Source organism: Xenia sp. Carnegie-2017, unplaced genomic scaffold (genome assembly GCF_021976095.1).
Source record: "Xenia sp. Carnegie-2017 unplaced genomic scaffold, XeniaSp_v1 HiC_scaffold_20, whole genome shotgun sequence".
In the NCBI taxonomy this organism is placed as follows: domain Eukaryota; kingdom Metazoa; phylum Cnidaria; class Anthozoa; order Malacalcyonacea; family Xeniidae; genus Xenia; species Xenia sp. Carnegie-2017.
Window position 1 is genome coordinate 7,075,479 of NW_025813483.1, and position 23,966 is coordinate 7,099,444.

Consider the following 23,966-nt stretch of genomic DNA (forward strand, 5'->3'; position numbering starts at 1 on the left):
AATTTTATTGAACTTAATATAGCGAAATACTTATCTATTAAAACGGTCTTCTACCCGGCCTTCAGCTGAACAAAATGCTGTTGTTAATAAAAGACCTTACACCTGGTTTATTGAATAAAAATGAAGAATTTATAACTGTACTACTCAACGCGATATTTCGACAATGTATGTGCATGCTTTACAAATTTTAGCGTTCAAATATCCAACGCTATTGTTCAGATTGAATTTGTCATGCCAGTGAAACTTACATGCACATTGTGTGTGTCGAACTGCAATGAGAATGTAGCGTTTAACGTGCTTATCGCGGCAGCGCGTTTTATAATGATGCTTTACTAGTTGCAGAATCTAGCACAGAACGAGGTTGGCACGCAAAAATACGTCAAAATTTATTGTGAATTTATGGTAGTGTGAAAATTAAACTTGCAAAGGTCATAAACAACAAAAGTTATGTGTATTTTATCATAAAAATAGAATGATGATAAGCAAATGATTTAGAAACATGCATGGAAATAATAATTTATGAAACATGTTACGGGATGTACTTTAAATTCTTTACTGAACCCCTGCTGACATAATGAACCTTCACGATGACAGATGACTGATTATCACATTACAATCCATCAGTGACACCAACAGTCCTCCCCTAACCTGGACAATCTGCATCGACAAGGTCTAAACAGTTCACTAGCACTGAATAATTGTAGCTTATGATTGAAGTCACATAAGATTTGCTCATTTGAGTAAATAGGTAATATCCTTTGTTTGTTTTATCTTGATCAATGTTTTCATGACACAAATCAAAATATCTAAGATTCTGAACTATTTTTGAATATTTTTAGTCTATTTGAAAATGAAAGTAATTTTCCTTTTTCCGATAGTAGCTAATATTTCATTAAGAGGGATGGATGTTTGTTGTTCTTTTGTTATAATAATTAATGAATAGAAGTCGTGTTTTAAACACTTCTTTGTTGGCTGTCTATCGTATTCAAAAATGTTTCAATAAATTAATAAATAAATGCAAAACACAGCTGTAGACCAATCAGCGAACGCGTTATAATATTGTTTTTCTATTAATGAGAATGCTCAGCTAAACAATAAATTATATGATGTACATTACTGAGCTCTCTCTCATACAAAGTAACTGTACAATCTCATCTAAATAGTGCTTTTTGTTTCAGCTAAAACATTTTATCATGGCAAGTGCAGCTTCCCGAATCCGATTTATTGCAAATAGTAAGAAATTTTCATAGTTTGCTTTTGCATTTGAATTTTTAAGTCGTTTTACGTTTAAAGCATAGCACCTTTTCATATTTTGATAAAATTAAAATGATTCTTTCTTTCACGTATTTGTGAATAAACGTAAAATATATTTGTAATCAAGACTTTGTTTGTAATGACAAATTTCTGATGGGATGGAATGTTTAAAATTGTGCAAAGTCAACTTTAGTATGTTCACCTATTTTATTTTGAAGTTCTATCACTGTATTAAGTTTTATGTTACTCTAAATGTAGTATTATATTTTGAATAGTACAAAAACAACTCCTTTCCTTATACAACAAAGTCATTATTGGTTAAATGCTGATTATTACTTACGGATTGTTATGAATAATTTTGAATGAGGAATTATAATTCTTTGACAATTTTGTTCATTGTCTTTCAAGGATCTTTAGTGACAGCTCTTGGTTTGATGGGGTTTTCGTAAGAGAAATGAACAAACGTCTGAGAGAAGCTCGAAGAGCAACGATTGCATTACAGTCAACAGTTGCCCCAGTTGCTAATGATATGGGAATCTTTGGACGTGAGGTACCCTTTCTTTTTAGCTTTTTCCCCACGAAACATAGACACAATGAACAACAAACCTTTATTTCATAAATCCCAGTGCCACAACATTGGCAAGAGACAAGTCCATCAGTAGAAGCACCAAGAAATCCTTGGATCAAATGAATCCAGAATCCACTGTTGGTTTCTGAAACATTTTTATGGTTGTGTTTAGCCATTTCCGATATTCTTCTTTTGCCGCCTCTTCATGCTGGCAGCCCCATCTTCTTGCTGTAGTTGAAAATTTCTTCAGCTCTGGATAGCAAATGCTTGCGATCAGACTCTTGGAAGGTAAATCTCCGTTAGTGCATCAAGTTGCTTTGAACCTTGAAGCAGTCACTCTTCCAGCACGAAATCGAAACCAAAGACGAGAATTTGCTTGATCTGTAGTTTTTTCTTCTACAGCTTTTTGCTGCTTAACTGTGACATAAAAGGAGTCCAGTTTCGACTCTGATAATTCCAGCAAAGTTTCAAGTGATTTGTCTAATAATGTTGGATCATAAAGATCACTCATGACTGGTGGCAAGTCAAAGTGCAAGATTTTAGGTACATAACAATCAGAATTTGTATGTATTAAAGAAAGTATTGCTGTTTTTGATGAAAAAGAAATAATAGTTTTAAAATATTCATCTAATTCTGATAATGATTGGGCAGGAACTGGATTTCTTTGCACTTTGCCTTTGTATTTCTTATTAAATTTACTAAAATTGATATTCTTTACTTTAGCGTATGGCACAGCCTTGACAGTACTTGGAATGACCAAGTATGTTTCTTATCAGTCAATTAGAGAATCTCGTTTTCGTGCACTAGCTTCAACAGCCCACAGAAGTAAAGCGACGTGAGAGCAGCTTTCATCTGTTCCTGCCATACAATCGCAGTGCGCTGTAAATACTTTGCCGTTCTTTTCGTAAACGACACAAGGAGGAATTGGCTTTTCCGACATTCTTTGAGAGTGATTAACCTGGTGTAGTAAAAAAGAAACCAGGCGTTCAGTCTCATTATAGCACGAGTGCGGCCAATGTGTAATGTTTTTAGTGACAACTGAGAAGCATTTACCTTAGCAATAAGCAAGCAATGGTCGTCAAATTTTTTCACCAACACTTCACGCACCCATCCATTCACAAAATTTTCATAGCTATCAAGACTCTTATAGTTTTTTAACTGCTCGTTCGTCTACGGACTGACCGAAAATAATAAATACATGCCAACATCAATGTAGCTGACAGCAGGCCACAGATCGATATCGTCGAGCCATTAATTTTGTGGTATTTCGTACGGATCATCTCCATTGCAATGTCCTAATTTCATTTTGTAACGCGCTTTACTATCCTTGCACTAAATATTTTCTATATTTCTATAGTGCGTCATATACCATATATCTATATACCTGTGCTTGGTTATTGGAATCTGCAAACGCTTGACGCCAAAAATAAAGAAGTCGATATCCATCTTCCTAAGTTTTCGCAAAATGACCCTGACTCAAATGAAAAAGGTGAGGAAGTGTCGCAAACGGCGCAATGGAGCTATCAAACTTCTGATAGTGAAGAGGAAAAGGACGACAAAAATATGAATGGCATCATTGAAGATCATTTTTCCAGGGAAGAAGATTCTAAGTCAGGAAAAGGTAAATATAGTAACTTTTTTCTACTTTTTGAGGAAGTTTGAGTATCTTGAGCTCTAATGTAGCTAATATTCTGTTTGTTTGTTGTGCATAAAATGACGTTCTGTAACAGGCGTTTGTTACAATAATAAGAAAGAAATTTACAAAATGAGGAACAGTACGTTCAACAACAGATCCTTGTTTTCGTAAAATTATAGTTGTGGAAAGTCATAGATTTACATTCATTCATTTTTTAACAAGTGCCTATACTTGTAAGCTGCCATGAAGAGTGTAATAAATATTTAAAAATTACTCATGATTTTATGTTTATTTCCTTTTGCACAGAAAATATACCTGTGCCTGACTATTGGGATCCACAGCCACTTGATGCAGATAACAAAGAAGTTGATGTTCATATGGTTAAATTGTCGCAAAATGACCCAAAGCAAAAAAATGAATATGATAAAATTTTGAATAAATTTCGACAGACTTCAAAGCAGCAGAAAATCATAGAAATCCAACGTGTTCAAAATCCCTCTCTCTTCGAAAAGTATGTGGTTCAGAAGAAAAGTTTAGATAAGAAGAATGGAAGCAATGAAATGCATTTGTTTCATGATACAGATGCTGAGAAAATCGAAAAAATTAACAAAGAAGGACTGAAAAGGAGCAATGTTGGAAATACAAATGGTTGGTAAATCTTTTTTAATGATACTTATGAAGGAAAACTTACGACATTTCCAAAATATAACGATGCACAATCGCTAGTGAAAGTATTTATATAAGCTGAAATATTATTCAGCATCTAATTTCGTTTCCACATATTTAGGAACTACGTTAGGAAAGGTGTATACTTTGCAAGGGATGCTTCGCAGTCATTTAGTTATAATTCAGCAAATGCATCTGAAATGCAATATCTGTATTGCGTGAGAGCTGCAGTAGAGGAATACACTCTTGGTACATCAGATATGATTGTTCCCCGCAAAAAAACAGAAAATGAAGCTTATGACTCCACCGTGGATAACGTCACCACTCCTACTGTTTTTGTTCTTTTTAACGAGCATCGGTATTATCCAGAATATCTGATCACCTTCCAGTGATACAACCAACGTTAAAAGGAAGTGTAAGATGGAGCAGTAGAAGTTTTTCATCATTTTATAGCTAATTTTAATTCATAAAATGTAGCAATGCAAAGTGCATAGCAAATCAGCAATGTCATGAGTGCATGTTTTAAAGGAAAGTAAGAAAATAATTAAGAACATTGTTTTTAAATAGCCAACATCATTGGCGAAGCCAGCAGTTTTTTAGAATCTAAATATTTCTGCAGTGCAACCAGTTTTGTTGTCTTTCTTTGGAAAAACAACTAATGAAATTTTTTTTTTAAGGAAACTGAAAGAAGTTTTGTCCAAAATTTTGCATTGTATTTTGTAGAAGTGATCGAGTTATCGTTCCGACTGGCTTAGCCACTGCAAACAACAACATTAAACTTAAAAGAAAAAACTGTACTCTCATTGCAAAATAGACAGAAGCTAAGAGCAAACTGTCTTGCCAGTCAAACTAGCCTTATTTAAAGCACTTTTTTATAATGTATGTTTTCACTTTACTACAATTAGCTAATTAGATAATTAAGCTTGCAAGAAAACGTGCAATCGAACAACTTTTACTCCATGACGTTCTTATTTACGCAATAGTGGACTCACTGTACACAGCATCCGCGTTTTGCTTTAAAAGAAACAAAATCCCGATCAAATGTTTACTAGTCTAACAAAATGAAGGTCTTTTAAATTGTTACGATTAAGAATTTTCGCAGACCTTTTTAGCTTTGCAGTTTTTAGTTTGGTGATTGCAAACATGAAAATATGACAAAAAAGACATGTTTGAGTGTCATGCAGGTTTGAAATTGTTAAAATAAGCAGTGATAGATTTTGGCATTTTCCATATTTAAAACTCTTGTAATTTGGGCTGCATGGTTGTAAGAACAACAATGACATCAACACATGACATCAATCGTCCCAAATCTCTGGTCAACAAAACTTAACGTTTGCTTAAGTTTCCGGTATTAAGTACTACATTGGTACGTAATTGATACGTCGATACATGTACAGATCTGTGAAATATTGCAGCAGGTATGAGGAGTGTGCGGAATGAGAAGGACTGATAATCGTTTTCCTTACATTCTTGACAAAAAATGGGTTTCTTGATCATTAATCACTTGAATCTGGAGGCTTCTCCGTTTACTAAAATGAACGTTTTGCTTGCATGATTTGAGTATTGCTTTGGAATTTTGCGTGTTCGAACATACTTTGTCGATGGATAATTTGACTATAACACCTCTAAGTGTGAGAATCTTGTAAAATTGCTTTTTGAATAAGTTGCTGCTAAATATGATTGAAAAACATTTCCCTGAAGGATTATTTAAAATATGAGAATGGGATGGATGTTCTTTATATGTTTTTAAACTTTTCAAAAGAATTTATAATTACCGTATTGCGTGCAGGATAACATCCAAGGAAAATTCAATCATTTATTATATTAGACTGTTTTCTAAGCTTCTGTACCATGCTTTTTGATCATCAAAGGTAAAGAAGACAAAAAGGCTAAACCTCTCGAAAAATATGGTGAAGCTACGAAAATAGTTCAGGGTAAACTACGACTAAAATTTCAAAAAATGCCAGCTCACTAAGTACGCTTTCTTGTACATAAACATATCTGATTTGATAACAAGTCACTATACTCACGGAACAATGATAATATTGGAGACATCAAGCAATCCAGGTTAGTTCAATTCAATCTTAGGTTATGCTGTTATAAATTTTTGTTAATGTGGTGCGTGAAAATCAGTGGAGTGGAGACAAAACTGAACTAAATAATTTTCAGTATATGAGTGCTCGTGCCGACATGGTGGCCATTAAAAATCGAATATCGATCTAATTAGTTTGTGCGTGTTAATTTTTTCAGAAAATTTCATTTTTCCTTAAAGAACAAAGTTTTATAAAGTTGATTACAATACTAATGCTCTTAATAACCAGGACAAGCAGACGATTTCAAATAATACAAAATAAAACAAAGTTCGAAGAGGGACATCTCGTTTTCTTGATATTCAAGATATTACAAGAGTTTGAAACAAAATAATGTGTAATATTTCATCTTTATTCCAAAGACATCATCAGTCTTATGGTTTACAATGCAGGCTGCGAAACGTTTATATATTTACAAGCGGAAATGACAGTTCTGTAATTAGAGAACTATAGGACTAAACAATATACTAACATTAAAATAGAGATAGTTTCTTACAAGCTTTAAGACCACTATTAAGTTGTGGCATATTGCGTTTTCTCAAAAGTGCTTCTAAGATGAGAAGTTGATTAGGATTATTATTTTTACAGTGATATAATATTTTGGTGTTACTAGGAAACAAATTACAAGGATTAAGTGGCACGCGTGTGAGATCGGGGTCGGAATCAGCGTCAGGAAGTGAGAAAAGGTGTGAGATGTAGATGGCGTCTGGACAAATGAGTAAATGTTGTGAGATGGCACTAGAATTATTGTAATTAGTAGCATATTGGGTTAGTCTTGTGTTTAGGTTTCGTTCAGTTTTGCCAATGTATGTATGACCACAGCCTGGACATTTAAATTCATATATAACATTGGCTTTACAGAACTCCGGAATTTTATCCTTTTTGGGACAGAAAATTGATGTCTTTTTTATTTCATATATAACTATAGGTTAATGGGAAATTTTAAGCTACGGCAAATTTTACGAAGAAGATTGAAAACCAAACGTTCACCCTGTTTGCCTAGATATGGTATTCTAATGAATATTTTACGAAGGTCATTCTCAGTATTTTGTTTAGAGGGGTTATTTTCAGCTATGATTTTGGTTTTGAGTTTATGAATCAAGAATTTCCGAACTGTAGGAGGGAAACCATTCCATGACATAAAAGACTGGAGTGTTTGAATTTGTTTTTTGAATAATGTTTGGTTAGAACAAATCTTAAATGCGCGAAAAAATAGGGAATTGATCCAAGTAGTTTTGCGGTTGAAAGGCTCGAAACTTGAAAAAGGTGTATATTGGCCAGTATGAGTTGTTTTACGGAATATATCAATGTCATTGTTGGTTATTTTGAGGTCTAGAAAGGCGACATGTGAGTCAGAAAAATCATCAAAAGTAAATTTAAGATTTTTATCAAAACTATTAAATTTGGCAAGAACATGCGGAATGTCAAAATGTCGCATAAAAACAAGAGTATCATCAACATAATGTCGGTAAAACTTAAGGACACCTGAGTTGATCAAATCAGTGACAATAATGTTTTCAATCTCAGTGAGAATTATATTAGCTAAGACGGGACCGAGAGAAGACCCCATGGAAACCCCGTCAAGTTGTTCATAAAAAATACCGTTGCAAGAAAATATAGTTTTGGTGCATGAATCAATAATAAGTTTTTTGAGTGTTGATTTTCGGAGTGTGGTATTAATAATATTTTGTTTGTAAATGCGATCCAGTACAATGTTGATGGTTTTACGCAAAGGCACGTTGGTGAAAAGGGATTCAACATCAAATAAGACAAACTTATAACCTTGGGAAAATAGATCTTTAGGTATAGATTTAATAGCATCAGTAGCATCGAAAGAGTCTTGTAATGAAAATTTATTTAGGGTGAGTGGATTCAAAAGGTTTGCAATGAATTTGGCAGAAATCATTAATCTGTCTAAACAGATGTATGTTTTCATGGCAACCGACGTTAGCTTTGGCTTGTTGGCAATAAAAACGTATTATTTTCAATTTAGATTGTAATTCATCATTATTTTTAAAGAAATATCGTGCTTCTTAAAGTGCATTGATAATAAGTCAATAATTTTCGAGAAGAAACGTAATCGGCACGAGTTGAGGACGATTCGACCAACTAGTGCAATGTAGAGATTGCCAAAATTAGATAGAACACGTTGTTTAAATGTTGAAATCATTACATATAAAAATTTCATCTTTTTCAATCAATCTTCTCTTGCCAAAATACATTCATACCTGTTTTAAAATTCATCACCACTCTGTTACTATACTAAAATATTCTTTTTAATCTTCCCGAACCATGTACCGTGGTTCAGACACATTTTTGACGGTTTATTATTTTCCCGTAATCGACCACGGTCCAAAACGCGTAATTTTACTGTCAAATGTAAACAAACTTCGTAATGCAAACAGCAAAACGCAAAATAAACGAAACAAAAAACCATTTACGAATGTGATTTGAAGAAAAAACACTTGGAAAACAGTTAAACTATCCAGACGATTCAATTTGAAACGATTTGTTTTTTATGGGCGAAAACTAGAGAAGTAAAAGCCAACACGTAAAAAACAGCAAAGACGAGAATGAAAGCAATCTTGGTTTTAGGTCGAATAATGCTATATAATAAACCTTTTAATAACCTCCATTTCTCGGTCTTTATTGAGAAATATCGGACCTTTGTCTTTTTGTAGAAACCTTTTGTACAGGCTCGGTCTGTACAAAAATATCTCGATCCGATATTTCTCCGTAAAGACCTCGAGCTCGGTAATTAGGGGCTTAATAATTATCTTTTCTTGATACTTAAACCAGCCATTACAAACATAATTGTCGAACAGTTTCAACAATCATTAAGCCTTAATCTTTTTATTAACTCTTATATGTTTTGATTCGATCACCCAAATTGTAACCAATCAGCTTTTAAATCATGGATATTTTCATTTTTCTCAAATATTGCCATCATGTATTATTACAGGTCTCCAAAATGACCATTAGATTCTTCTTGTGAGACCTTTCAACTCAAACCTACTTCCAGTAAACTTTTACTGCTACCATTAATGTGGTCACCCAAACATCGGAAAGTAACCATTGTCTTGTGGAGTCTTGTATTTAACATACAGTGCATTTTTGAGAGTTTTACAAAACTTTTTCATCAACCATAAAAAAACTTTAACAAAATCAATAACTACAGTCTGTTCCCAATCTCAAGGCTGATGTGCCAGCCATTCTATACAGACAAGAAGCTCAACTTATTCTTTAATTTATTGTAATATTTGAAACATAAATAAACTTTCATATTCATAGGTAGTATGAAAAAAGCATTCTTATGAAGAAAGTAAACGAATAATCTATCAAATACCTTCAAATCCTTTTTCTTGGCTAAATTATATGGGTTCATCTTTTGCTCTTTAACTATACACGAAGTGTATAAGTCGACATTCCTTCATCACGTGGCTCTCACATCGTTTTATAATGATATCCTATACACTCAGCAATATTTCCTTAGATCGGAAGCACCGTGCAACTTACCACAAGATCTATAATAAAGCTGTTAATTACTGAAATGTTGATTGATGACTTTAATCAACGGCTCATATACGATAGTTTTGTCCATAGCAAACATGTTTTAAAATATATTCGTGGTAAATTAAAGCCCCGTTTACACGACAACTGTTTAGGGCTCGGCACGACTTAATTTAGGCACGCGGGCCACAATTAGTGGCACGGCACTCTTAAATTTTGACGTGTAAACGGCTACGTAGACGGCTCGCGTGCCAAAACATTTTGGCGTGCCGAGACCTTCTCCAGAGGTAGTCTCGGCACGCCAAAAACACGGCACGCGGACCCAAAATTTTACGCACTTTATAAAGAAAGATGGCAGCTAAAACAAGAGGAAAGCAGTTGTCAGACGAAACAACACATTGTTTAATATCATTGTAGGCAGAGGAAACTATTTAAGTATCATTGGATGCATGCAAAAGTGTGCAGGCAACGTGTAACGTGTATAAAATATTGCTGGTGAGTCATTAAAGTTTAAGATTTGATTTCCATTTTCTAACTATTCATTTATATTGTTTTTAATAAATATTAATGTATAAAGTGTGTGAATATGTAAACAAATACATAAATGCACAAACTATGCTGCAGTCTTAATGAAATATTAACATAGCATTTTCTGCCGGACGTTTTGAAACTGGATATACAAGCATTCAGCTTACTAATTGGATATCGTGATTCAATTCATTCAGCTTTATCATTAAATTTATATATGCCAAAGTATGCAGTAAACGAATGAATTTTCAATCTTGCAGAAGTTCAATTTGCCTATCCACTGTTTTCACTTGAACTAAACTTTGCACAAAGTATTATTTATATGCCATTAATATAAAGAAAATATTATTCTGTGTTGTTTTGCAGTCTCAGTTGAAGAAAATTGATATAAAGGGGTTTAAATTAAAGGAATTGATAAATAAAATAAACAAATTACGCCAGAGATATAGAAAAGAAAAAGATAAGTCGGCAAACAGGAACAGGTGTCTTAAAAAAGTGGAAGTTTTTTAACGATATTGATGCTTTTCTAACTGTGTGACATAACGTCAATCCGTTAAAAATCATCAACACTATGACAGAAGGTGATGAACAAGATGTGCATGAATTTGATGATGGGAAACAGGGAAGGTTAGAGGATAGCAGTTTCGACCCTGGTATATATGAAGTCATCTTTTTTAAATTAAAAATATTTTTAATGTTACAGTATGTATTGCAGAAATGTATTACAGTACCCCGGTATGTATTTAACGATTAATGCAAGGAATGAGGTACTGTATATTTCGAACGTGCATGAATATATGTGTTGACATGTTGGCAGCTTTCTGTGACTTGAGTTGACAACAGAAAAATTGTTAGAAAATGGTCTTGATAAATTCGATATGGCAGGGAAAAAATAATCTCGCGTATTTAAGTTTTACGAAATTTTTGTTATTGACATTGTAAATTGTCTTTAGGTATCAGAAGTTTGAACAGGATCGCATTGATAGAGAAAATGAATTTCGATTAAAGCAAATTCAGCTTAAAAATGAGAGAAGTAGAGAGGAACGGTTACTTGAGCTAAATATGATGCATAGGATGTTATCATCACTAGGTCAACAGACTTCTGCTCCGATAAATGGTTACCAACAACATAATTATCATATTGGGTACATGGTTGACCAATTTGGTTCACAACTTTATCCACGTGACCACAGCGTTCAAAGTGATTCAAACACGGAAAAAACGTTTATGCAATTGTACTACTTTGTTATCATTTAAACTGTTGATAGTTCTACATTATGTTCTTTTTTTTACCTGTCATTCACTGAACAGGTGGACATGTTTTAGATGCTTCAGTAACTGCTTTTTAACAAGTTATGTCGGTCGTTTAACGGCACGATGAGAAAATGCAGGGTCTTTACAACTTACAAGTGTCTTCCAAATTTAATTTTTGGTCTTTATTTCAACATTAGCCTCATTCAAATGATTTTGTCAATAACATTTTGTGGAATTGTGGAATTCATGTAGCGTTAAATTTCAAAAGAATATTGAAGAACTGTTTAAGAAAAATAGTTTGATAAAGCAGCACCAATATCTGAGCATCTTCTGTTTTGATTTCCTCAATTGGCACCACAACAAAAGCATCATCATAAATTTATACCGCTTCCCAGTCGGGCATGAATTCATTCTTCATTACATATGTTATGTAAAATGCATGATAAAAGGATAATATCGACTGAAGAAGCTACTTCCATATCTAGCCTTTTACTAAATCTTACATGGCATCCTTTCCATCTCTCAAATGTGTTTTCCACGGTCATTCTTGCACGACTAAGATTGTGGTTAAGCTTCTTCTGTCTTTCAGTAGCCTCATTTATCAACCACGACAAGAGATGGTAAACTGGGTAACCTAGAAGAAACGGTGCGATTTCCACTCCGCTAATTTTCTTCACATTATCGAGAGAAAAGACGTTTCTTATTTCCATTTGAGAAAAGTGTAGAATTAGAAAGAACTCGCGCATCATGGACGCTATCAGGCCATCCTATAACCACCTACCGGAACATATAACTACAGTGAGCGACCACTTGCATCACGATACTGTGAAAACCTCGAAGATTCACGTACTCTATATTGGTATTAGCTGGTGCTAATATTTGTATGTGCGTTTATCTATTGCACCAGCACACATAGGAAAACCCCAATGCTCTTTATAACCTTGCAAAACTTGAAAGAGGTCGTCTCCCTTATGAAAAGTGACTGCTTTGGGAAAGTGTTTTATTATTGCACGAACACACTAATGAACGCGAGACGCAAAAAAGATTAGCAACAGTTCGATACTCTGCGCTACACGATAAATAATACAACATTATGGCCAGGCGTCGTTTTGCAGAAACTGGATTACGCATAGGAGTAGTTTTACGATCTATTTCTTGCCGAACACTGTAAATTTAAGCGTGCTTTTTTTCACGCTAAAATTTTCGTACCACAGTTCATTGTTGTAGAGTTCATCGACCATATCAGACCAAACTAGTGAACGTGAATGCATCCACAACAACCTTTCTCGTGGTTGATGCAAATAGGCCAATAATGCTATGATAAAGGAAAATCAACGCTTCTTTCTCTAACGAAATGATATTACCGAAGGATAGCAGCTTCTAAACTTCGGATGAACGGTTTTCTGTCGTTTTTGGAAGTGCATGTACCATGCTAAAGCTATCTTTACTTCGTCATTATGTAAGTCCGCCATGTTTGAAGTTTCAAATAATCCGTCAAGTTAATTTTTTTTGTGATCTGCCGACACTCATTTTTCGGCGCTCATACTTTAAGCTGGCTGTTTCTATAAATCAGGCGTGCCTATTAAAAAAATGGCCCGCTTAAGAAACTAACGTATAAACAAAGCGGACTTGATAAAAGACAGTGGCCCGCGTGCCAAAATTTCGTCGTACCGTGCCCAAAACAGTTGTCGTGTAAACGGTGCTTAACAGACGGACGTGAGCTCTGAATTGTATTTGCCGATTATGAACTTAATTTTCCTCTTCATTTTATTCCTTATATTCAATTGTGAAAGCAAAATGTACGGAGTGCCGTAGCTAGCCGGAAAATTTGTTCATGCTATGGAAACTTTTCATCATTATCATTATTCATTTCCTTAAAAAGTCTCTTTCTATTTAAAGTGAGTGAACACATAAAAATTTACAATGATTGAACGAACTTGTAAGCTGGCCACACTGCTACATCTACAAATATTAAAAAAAGAAACATGACGCCACGTCCTATGTTTCTATTTTTGATTATTCAAACTTTAATGAGGATTCCCATTTTTTTAGTCGTTATTCTGATCGTTTTCAGGTAATAATCATAAACTGGCAAATTTAAGAGTTAGTTGTACAATTCTGAAAAGCTAGTAAAGATAATTAAAAGTGAGTTGCTCTCCAGCATCCGGGAGTCAATATGTAAACGTGTAAAGGCGCAATGCATGATGGTAACTTAAGAGTAATTAGTCATATAGTCATTTAGGTTCATGTATTATTCATTTAATAATTTTAGTCAATACCAGACGCACCTACATGCAGCTAAACTTCTGGTTTTAGTACATTTCGTTAAGTTTACATCACAGCTAAAAATAAATATGCGAAGAAAAAAAATATGTAATGCTATACTTCATAGGAGTCATGCTGATAGAGCACGAAGACTATGAAAGCAGTACAGTTTCACTAGGTTTAAAATTAAGTGAAGACATTATTTGCACAAGATTAGAGAATGTTGCCGTGTGCTTTTCTATAGTTTTATTTATACTATAAAAAATTAAAACTACGTAATAAATTACCAAAGTCGTTTATCGTTTAATTTAACCAATTTAACTCTTGTTAAATTGCGTTCGTTTGGTGTGACACAAAAGATAATTAAACGGCTCGTAGCAACTTTATGAAAAAATTGCCATTGAATACACACCTGTCATGTAAGCTATAATCAGTATACGTGGTATCTTCGTTGGGCGTTTCTGTCTATAATACTACCAAATGCACTCCTTGGTTCGTACTCTTATAAAAAACATATGAAATGCATCCAGCTATTGTTATCCTTACTATTCCTGTTGCCATATTTGGTGTCATTGGCAACTCTCTTGTTATTATCTCAATATTTCAACGACGACGGAGTTTGTTGACGAGCAACTACTACTTTCTCGTTTTACATCTTGCTATTTGTGATGGTATTTGGTTGGCTCTACATTTTGTGTATTTAATGAGCGAACTTATTAAAAAAAATGTGGTGCACCATAAAGCATTTTGTCTTATCACTGAAACAGGAGTAATGTTTGCTGAAGCAGGATCCATTATGATGTTTATGATTTCAGTTCTACGTTACCGTGCAACTGTATATCCTTTGAAATCTCCTATCAGTAAACGAAGAATGAAAGTCAGTTGTGCTGTGGCTTACGTTGTGTCGTTCATACTAGGTTATGCAATGTCAATTCCTTTCTGTGTGAACATAAATGACAATTCTGTGACCTGGAAAATACAAACTTATTTAGTTATCTTTGGTTATTGCTTTCTTGCCAAAGCAACAATGTCTTTAATTTATTATAAAATAGTCAAAGAGCTTTATAAACAAAAAAACTTTTTCCAAATTTCACGTAATACGAATGAAATTGACTCATCGTTCAGGAAACAAAGATATTGGCGAAATCGTAAAATAGCTTATGTTTGTATCTTAACAGTCATCTTCTACGCAATTGGAGATATTCCAATCGCCATCTCACTCTTCGTTATAATGAACAAATATTATTCCTTATCAGTACTCAGTTTCGACATCACCCGACTGCTTAAAATTTTCGCAACACATGCTGTCAATCCTCTTATCTATGGATTGTTGGACAAAAAACTTCTGACGTTTTGGAGGCACTGCCGAAAAAAAAAGATGAATGTTATGTTGGAGGCTCCCATCGAAAGGAATGGAGAACATTTTTAAGGTTACTAAATTTACGAGTAATAATTTGTACATAGTGATAAATAATGCTTCGGTTAATCAACGACTGCCACTAATCAAGTGAACAACAACGAAAAATAACTGACGTTCAAACATTAAACGTTTTCGCATGTTTAAAAGCACTGCAATCGCTGAATTATCAACCATTGTAGCTATATTAACTGTTAAACGTGCATCCGCAATTAGTGTTCAAACATATTTTCAGAGGATATAAACATTTCAATATAAACATTGCTTTTATATTCTGGCTGCTAAGATCCAATATTGTTCACTTTGTAATAAAAACATGAAAATTATTATGATTAATGAGTTTATGAAGGGAATAATTTGAAATATAAGGCCCCTCAAAAGATGTCCTTCAAAGCAAGTGCAGTGCATGCTCCAAAATAATGAAGTAATGAAAACAAGATTAAAATTTTTAATTCATTTAAAACGTTAAGAAACCTTGTTAAGTGTAGTACGGTGGCTGAAAAATATCAATTGATCAGTGAAAAGATAATTGGCACGTAGCTACTCTGAAAGATTAGTGGTCACGAGGCATGATTGAGATGCTTAAGTATAAAAACGTCTTGTTAATAAAACTAGCATTTCTGTCAAAAAAACCAGAAAAAAGTAACTTGGTCGTTATTACTCGTCTAAGCAACAGACAGTTAAACACTGAAAATGGCGTATGAACTACATGCAATCATTGTTATCATTTTCATTCCTATTGCCATATTTGGCATTATTGGCACTTCTGTTGTTATCATCTTGATATTACGACGATGAAAAAGTGATGACGAGCAACTACTACTTTGTTGTTCTACATTCAACCATTTGCGATGCTCTTTTTCTTGTTCTACATTTCGTGATCTTGATGCGCCAACTTTCTAAAAGAGCTGTAGCAGATGACAAAACAATTTGCCTTGTTAATGACATATGCTGGATAATTGTTTGCTAAAGCAGGAGGTCTTGTTACGACGTTATTTATAGAGAAGACTTGCTATAGCCTAACGTTGTTGATGATCGGACTTTCCATAATTTTTGTGGATATCTTAATTACAGAGATGCAAAATGAGAATGAACGTGTAGAGCAAAAATAATAATCAGTGATCGTGAAAAGTTTTGATAAATATGTTATGACCAAATTTTCATTTTAAACTGTTTGCATGTTTTTTAGTTCCAAACCAAATTTTTAGCAATATGCAGCTGCACGCTCCTAAATATAGAGATTCAGAAAACACACTTTTTTAAGCACAGCTGTTGATGTTGCGTGAGATATAGTAGATAAGAATATGCGTGAAATATTGGGTGAAATTTGTAGAACTTGCTCCTCAAATTTGTATGTATTGTACAAAGATAAATTTAGTAATGATTGTTAAAGGCATCTGCTATTGCACTGAGCAAATAGACTCAGGCCGACTACATCACGGTGTATGCATAATATGTTATATTAAACCATTTCAACTTTTCACCTCTAGAAGACCACTGTCTAGTGGCGAAAGCGCACCGTCTTAAATTATTTATATTTAGTGAGCGAGTGCTTTACATTAACCATGCTTCATCCATATTCACGTGACAGAAAAAGCGTAAATTTCTGGAAAAAAATTTACTTGAAGATTTAACGTTTTTTTACGAACATCATAACTTTATTTTGCACATTCATCTTACGTATAAATTATTTTGTCTTTATACACAAATGGTTTTAAATAAACGTCTTTCGTTTAAATCTATTTTTAAAGCATGATGTTTATGACATAAGGTGCATGATATTACTAGAACTTTGTTATTAACTGCAGAGTTCAGTCTATCTTACTTTCTTATATTCATTTGTGAAGGCAAAATGATGCACACGTCATTTCTTTATTTTTCTTCTACTCGAACATTAACAAGTCTTTTCTTTCTTTCTAGTTTTAGTTTTCCTGATATGTCTGTGGCATAACAGATCATTTGACGACCAAATTAGTTTCTATTTCCACAATCTATTTCTACGACTATGATAAGGAAAAGATGATAAAAAGTCATTTTCTTTGCAACATTCGTATGTCAATATGCAAACATAAATTAAGTTGCAATGACTGAATGTTAAGCCAAATTAGTTTCCAAATATTAACTCACTAGAAACAAGTAAATAATTTTTTTTGCGTTTTGACAGCCTAATTCAAACCTTGGAAACGTATGTGACAGCTCTCGAGCAGGTGAAGAAAAGCTTCCGCCTTATTTACGTCACATTTGTTCGAGCTGTCCCATAAATTCATACTGCTTTATTCATAGATAATTCATATTTTCAAATATACATTTAGAAAAATTAATGAGAAAATGAGTAATTTTCAGCTTCATTATGTGTCAGCAAGTTTCTTCTGCAAAAAATGATAAGAACTTTATTGGTAGTTCCTATATGAGCATAAATAAAGCAGTATAATTTATGCGACAGGTAACGGATATAACATACGCAGGAGCAAGCTTTTTGTCAACACTTTATAGGTCACATACGACAACTATGGGTCTATGACGTAGGTTATTGAAAATAGCGTTCACATGAAGTTAAAGTATAAGTGTACGCAGCTTTTTAAACGTTTTAAAAAATCGGTTGACCTGAAGTTCTACTATGTATTTTTTTCTTTTAAGACCAGACAAGTTTGGATAAATCGTCTGCGTGGTTTGAAGTTTTTTAAGCTACATATTATGCCGCTCAACATTAACATTCAGTATATTCCGTTGACTTAATAAAACTAAAAGTAGACATGCAATGAATCAAAGTTTCAATTTAGATCGTTTTGAGCATCCTCAAGTAGCACAATCATTTTGCTAAATGTTTTTAGCTAATAACGTTAACTATCAACGTTGATATTCTCCAATGTAGCTAAATATAACGTTAAAATTAACGTTGTTTGAATGTTGCCAAAGACTGCTGAATTAAAACGGTGCTAAAACTTTAAGATAAAACACTGCAGAAATTGAGATTTTGACGCTATTTCCGAATGTCGAAGCAACGTTGAGAAAACGTTTGTCAATTATGAACACATAGAAGAGCGTTGTGCAACGGTTGTCTCAAAGTCAAACATCATTTTCCTACAACCTTAGGAAAATCTTGGTTTAATCACTTTAACTTGCTGTAGGCAAAGTTAGTATAACGGTACGTATTAGCATAACAAAATCGAATGTTAATAAAATATTATTAGACCACCAGTAGCTTTCTCGTTCATACCATAATTAACGTTCTTGTTGTATGTTGTATGGGTGCTTCTCTTCATTCAACGACCAAAAACTAATTCAATAATTCGCACTTCAGTCAGCGACTGACAGTGAAACGTTCAACATGGCGTATGAAATACATCCAACGATTGTTAAACTTACTTTTCCAATTGCCATATTTGGTATTATTGGCAACTCTCTAGTTATCACATCTATATTACGACGACATAGTTTGTTGACAAGCAACTACTACTTTGCTGTTCTACATCTTGCACTTTGTGATAACCTTTGGCAGGTTGTATGTTTTTTGAACCTCACGACGAAGCTTTTTAAGAGAGACGTTGCGTACGATGAAACATTTTGTCTTTTTGCTAAAACAGGATACTTTTTCCCAGTTGCTAGATCTTTTATGATGTTGAGTATTACAATTCTAAGTTATCGTGCAACAGCATATCCTTTTAAGCCTCCAGTCAGTAAAAGAAAATTGAGAATCATTTGTGCTACGGTTTATATTGTATCGTTCATATTGAGCTATGTATTGTTTGTTCCAAATTATGTGGAAAACGATGACCATTTTGTGATCATTAAAATTCAACACTATATAATTATGTTAGGCTCCTTTCTCGCCACTGCAGCAATGATAGTAATTTATTTAAAAATCGCAAGAGTACTTTTCAACCAACAAAACAATTTCTCAATTTCACATTATCAGAATGAAGTCACATCTTCATTCAGCAAACAAAGACATCGTCGAAATTGTAAATTATTTTTCGTTTGCATCACGACAGTCATCTTCTACGCAATTGGACACATTCCTGTCTCCATCGCATTCTTTGTAGAAACAAACAATTATTATTCATCGTCTGTATTTTACGACGTTGCTCTACTGTTTAGACTTTTCACTACGCACGTGGTTAATCCTCTTATCTATGGATTGCTAGACAAAGAGGTTGTGATGTTTTGGAGAAATTGGCGAAAAAAGAGACAAATGTTATGCTGGATGCTACTAAAGCAAAGAATGTTGCTTTGCTTGATGAAAGACTGCAGCTAAATAGGCATACATTAATAAAAAGTAACTAAAGGCCAAACCACAGAATAATAACTATATAGAAGGGTCACTCCAGTGTGCACCGCGTCCTCGCGGCCGCCATAATTCCAGCAAGATACTAAGCGTTTTTCATTTCTTTCCACCCACTGCAATAACGTGATGTCGTGTCATTTAGTGGTTGGAAACAAGTGAAAAGCACTAAATATCTTCCTAGAATAATGGCAGCCAATGTGCAGGACACAATATGCGTGAGTACATAAACATAAAAAATTCCGACGCGAGTGACTATTCTGTCTATTCCATATTCTGTGGCCAAACATTAAACGTTTTTAAAGGCAACTTGAAGGGGAGAGGGGAAGGGATTTTACTACATTCACTTTGTCTCGAGTGCCCAATAGTTCAGAAAAAAAAATCTTTTGAAAATTCGTGACCTTGAGCAAGCAATTTAGATATTGTCGAAATCAAAAATATATACTTTGCGCAACTGGTAATATTCCAACTGCCATTGTATTTTTAGTTTAATCGTTCGTCACCAGTGTCATTCATCATCAAATTTTAGGAAGCAAAAGAGCTTTTGTCCTAGTAATAATATATGTAACATACATATGCACGTTGCTGGTAAAATTTTCTGCACCAGTGAGCTTATAGCGATGGCCATTGAAATCATGGTAATACGTAAAGGACTTCTTTTGTCGCACAACCTGCAGATGATTTGCTTTGTTTACACTTTCCTGGGAGGCAGATTGGTCATTAAAAGTGGATGTTTAAAGCACTCGACTAAATCTGCTTGCCATCATAACGTAAACATAGCCATTTGTCTGTTTTTCAACAAACACCACTACCTCAAAAAGAATGAATATCCAACTATAAATGCATTTGATTATGAGGATTCTGTAATCTTAGTGAATTAAAATACATTTATCTTTCATTATTTTCACCACTGATTCAAGTGAGGATCATGAAACACAATCATCAATGCTAATATGACGAATATAAACCATTTTCAGTTCTATTGGAAAAGATCGAGGCAACGTTTAGTAGAGTAGAACTTTTCGACGTGCATGCAATAATACTATCGATCATATTGCTAATCAATTGTGATTTAATCGACAGCCAACACTTCGAAATAACTAAATCATTGAATTGCCATGAAGCAAGTCTTGTCGTAATTGACGCGATGAAGATGATTGTGACAAAATGAAATTGATTTGTTATTCTCGATGTTTAAGGTGTTTTGGCATTTTCCATTGACAGTGTTCTGGTGTTAAACTGAAGACCAACTGAGATATCAATGTTTCTTAAACTTTCTTCACTTTGAAGGAATAATACCATCAACACATCTCTTGTCTTTAAATATGGGCACCGCTTTTTTTCGTTAAAACGAAATGAAAGCGGAGGGAAAACCAGCGGATCCAGTGAAAAACCCTCTAATCGAAAACAGATAAAAAGTAATAAACTATACCAACGTTGAGCACATTTTTAAGATCCCAAAGTTTTACAAGAACTTTCTTTTCAATGAGGTATGATGATCCCAATGATCTATTGTACTATATACTGACGTACACGCAAAAAATGCTTTGAATTCAGATAAATTAAATTCAAACAATCCATGCAGATATAATGCCTCAAGCGCATGGATAAGCAATGAAATCATCCCGTGACGTCATGAGCAGCCACAATTATAAAACAGCTTAACATTGTTTCAAATTTTGACATTTTCACAAAATTTTTACAACTTTGTTTACTAAAATAATCGGTCATAGCTGGCTTTCACTTGCAAGTTATTTCCTAATGTTAATTTTGATAAAACTATTTGAAAAAGCTTAGCACCAAATTATAAGTACGAACCATTAATCTTGATCCTGATAGACAATAAAAAAACAAAGTTTTAAACAAGTACGTGTTTAACAACTTACCAATGTTTCGTACAATCGGAACAGTCATAAAAAAACAGCTCTACTAAAGCATAACAAACGCCTTCATCTACAGGAATCAACTTATCTACATTGCATGATCCTTGTAAAATGATGAGTGCTCGATATGTCTACTGTCTTTTCTGGCTTTAAATTCATTTTATGATGCGGGATCCATGCAAAATACATATCAATGACTGGAAAATTTTCTTTGCTTACCCTATCAAAAAACTTAACATGTGCGCACAATCACCATGAATTTTCCCTAACACAAAGCAAAGAAGCTATTTCATTTGAATGGATCAATGCATCTGTATTTATATGCCTCACTTTGCAAAGCATCGTATGAAATATATGTTACATTCTCATCGCTCAGAGAGTTGCCATCGAGAAACCATCAAAACAACTTAGCTGATAGCTACATATGCTGAACAAGTTTTTTCATCGGAAAAGATATATAGGCAGAGAGTCGGATATTTTTAAATGAATTAAAGCCTACCTCGATTGTAAATGAATTTATGTTCAAAGAGAAGAATTTCTTCTCCTGAAGATGGTTTCTCCACAAATTTATCACTTCTTGTACTTCACACTTATTTCCCTGGTGGACGGATAAAATTTCAGCACAATAACATCTCTTATTCTGTAACGTTGGAAGTTCATAGCTTGAAGATGGACAATTTTAAGTACGTTGAGATGAATATGTCATCATTAAAGCTTCTATTCTGATTGGTTCAAGAGGATCATGCCGCTTCTCGGGGAAGCCATTTAAAAATAGGCTCATGGTTATTTGAAATGCTAAGTAGCGATGATAAAAAAGGGATAAACCAATTATATGACAGTTGTGTGAGTAAATGTTTATGATTGGTTGAAAAAACTAGGTTATGATAAAGAGCATATATAGAAATGGAAACTGTAAAGAGCAAATACAGCATATGTATGTCATTTAAATAAAAAAAAGTTCATTAACGGGCTTCACAGTTCAAATAAATAAAGACAAAGTTCAATTGTTGCAACCGTCCTCTTGAGATTTACCAAACAATGTTGCTCGCCCACGTCGGCTGGAAACCAGCAATAACACTGATGAAATATTCTTTTGTATCATAACACCAACATGGCTGAATGGCAAGTGAAGAATAGCGGACTCACGCTGTTGACTTTCGCTATGCAGAACGCATAATGAAATGTCTTATTAAATGTACTCGTTTGCCATATTGATGTAACAAAAATGCTATTGAGCTTTATCTATACGTAATTGAGCTGTTTAACGAGTTAACTTTGTTCTTATCTAAGGCCGGTTTCAAACGGCGCATTTTATTTGAGCCGAATGCATAAAAACAAAAAAAATGAGATAAAATTTCTAATTATGTTTTGTTTTAAATGCATTCGGCTCATCTAAAATGCGACGTTTGAAACAGGCCTAAATGACATGCAAATGTTTTAATTGTTGTGTTTGTCCCCATTGTTTCATTGATCAAACAGGAAACTCCATTCTCTTAAGTAGGTTGACCTTCATAACAGAATAGGAAACAAAAAATGGGCCACTACAATAAGCAGTTATGTGGTACGCATATCTTATTGCACATGTGACTGCAATTACGGTTATTCCGAAAATTGACCTCCGTCCCAATGTCTTCGGAACACGAAGAATAATGACAATAACAACTTTGGTTTCTTAAACAATTTTTATTCTTACTCCTCAATGTATCCATCCAGGTGTGTCTGACTCTTCCTCACAGAGTGGATTTCACCTGGTCAACTGTCTGACTGCTTCAGTAAGCTTGGAAAAGTCCCAACTTTCTCATTCTGGATCATTTCTAACAAGGTCCCCACGCATGGCTGGGAGTTTGTCTAGAGTCATGGAAACATTTCCTTGGACATCTTTCAGTTCCAAAGCTTGGACACTGTGATTTAACTTCTTACTAAATTCGGCAATCTTTCTCGGGTTTGCTCCGGAGATATGAGGCAAGTCCATGATCTATTTTATGTAAGCTTTTATAATTTCCGAATTCTTCCCATACTGATCTTTTAAAATTGACTTTGCTCTGTTGTATCATTCGGTGGTAAAAGGTAATGATTCTACTCGTCGCTTAACTTTGGGCCCAAGGAAACCACACAGATATGTGAATTTGTTGATGGCAGCTATATTTGACTTGTCCACCGTCTCCGTAAATTGCCCCCAAAATCTGGGCCAATCCATGTATTCCCCCTCAAATTTCGTAATATTTATTTTTGGTAATCTCACCGACATACCTTCATCACTTATTTTTGAGTCCCTGGACTTTGAATTTTGAATTTACTTGTGCCTTTGTTTCTTGAAGCTTTACTTCAAATTTAAGTTGCTCCTCGCGAGCGTGATTTTCCTCTTCTAATTTCCTATTGTTCAGCCAGTGTTGCAGCTTGTTTATTTCGTCTTCGGCTTAGCTTATTTTTGTTTCGATTTCCACATTCCAATCGCTGATTTCTTCAAGGTCGTCTTCTCTTTCGATTTTCGTTGCTTCTACAGCTCTTTTAAAATTGTCAGCTTTGTTCATAGTTGTTTTGAGTGCGTTCAGTTGTCGTTCGATAGTTTCTCGCTTTCCCGAATCTAATATTTTAGCTGTTCTTTGAGCAGAT